A 1732-nucleotide genomic window follows, 5' to 3' on the forward strand; every position below is an offset into this window, starting at 1 on the left:
AGTGGTAGAGTGCTAGCCTTGAGCTGAAGAGCTGAGGGACAGCACCCAGGCCCAGAGTTCAAGCCCCACGACCGGACCCCAAAAAAAAAATCTCCTCTGGGAACATACTTTGAAAGCTAAGGTCATTTAGAAAAAAAAAAAAATCACTAGGGGGTGGGAAATTGGCTCAATAGTAGATCGCTTACCTTGCATGCATGAGACCCTGTGTTTGATTCCTCAGCACCACATAAGCAGAAAAAAGCCAGAACTTGTACTGTGGCTCAAGTGGTAGAGCGCTAGCCTTGAGCTGAAGACCTGAGGGACAGTGCCCAAGCCCAGAGCTCAAGCCCCAACAACAACAAAACAACAACAACAAATCACTAGGAGCCAGGCTCCTGTGGCTCATGCTTGTAATCCTAGCTATTCAGGAGTCTAAGATCTGAGGATTGCTATTCAAAGCCAGCCTGGGCAGGAAAGTCCTTGAGACTGTTTTTTTGTTTTTGTTTTTTGGTATATTTTTTTCTTGTAAAGATATTGTACAGAGGGGTTACAGTTACATGAGCAAGGTAATGAGTATATTTCCTATCGAGCATTGTTTTTCCCCTAGTCTTGAAACTCTGATATCCAATTAACCACCAGAAAACCCAAAATGGCACTGTGGCTCAAGTGGTAGAGCACTCGCCTTGAGCTGAAGAGCTCAGGGACAGCGCCCAGGCCCAGAGTTCAAACCCCATGACTGACCAAAAAAAAAATCACTAGGGCTGGGAATATGCCTTAGTGGTAGAGTGCTTGCCCTAGCATGCATGAAGCCCTACGTTGGATTCCTCAGTACCACATAAACCAAAAAAGCCAGAAGTAGTGCTGTGGCTCAACTGGTAGAGTGCTAGCCTTGAGCAAGAGGTGGTCAGGGACAGTGCCTAGGCCCTGAGTTCAGGACTGGCAAAAAGAAAAAAACTCACTAGACTCTGGTGGCTCACACATATAATCATAGCTACTCAAGAGGCTGAGATCTGAGGGTAATGGTTCAAAGACAACTGAGCAAGAAAATATGAGAGCCTCTTATCTCCATTAATCAGCAAAAACACAGAAATAAAGCTGGATCAAAGTGGTTCACACCTGTAATCCTAGCTAATCAAAAGGCTGAGATCTGAGGACTGAGATTCAAAGCCAGTCTAAGCATGAAAGTCTGTGAAACTTATCTCTAAAAAACAAGAAGTGGAACTGTGGCTCAAGTAGTAGAATGCTTGCCTTAAGCAAAAAACCTCAGGGACAGTGCCCAAGACCTGAGTTCAAGCCCCAGGACAGTCACCAAAAAAAAAGTTTTTTTTAACCAGAAGTAGAGGTATGGCTCAAGTGATAGAACACCATGTTTTAGTGAAAAAGTGAAGCAAGAGCTTAGTTCAAGCCTTAGTACACACCCACACACACAGATTCGTTTTTGTTGTTGTATTTTTGCCAGTTCTGGACTTGAACTCAGGGCCTAGGCACTGTCCCTGAGCTTTTGTTCAAGGATAGCACTCTACCACTTGAGCCACAGCACTACTGGCTTTTTCTGTTTATGAAGTATGAGGAATCCAACCCAGGGCTTCATACACGCTAGGCAAGCACTCTACTGCTAAGCCACATTCCCAGTCCATAAACAAAGACTTTTTTTGGGGGGTCCGGTTGTGGGGCCTGAACTCTGGGCCTGGGCACTGTCCCTCAGCTCTTCAGCTCAAGGCTAGTGCTCTACCACTTGAGCCACAGCGCCACT

The sequence above is a fragment of the Dipodomys ordii genome, unplaced genomic scaffold, assembly GCF_000151885.1.
Source record: "Dipodomys ordii isolate 6190 unplaced genomic scaffold, Dord_2.0 Scaffold147, whole genome shotgun sequence".
NCBI lineage: Eukaryota > Metazoa > Chordata > Mammalia > Rodentia > Heteromyidae > Dipodomys > Dipodomys ordii.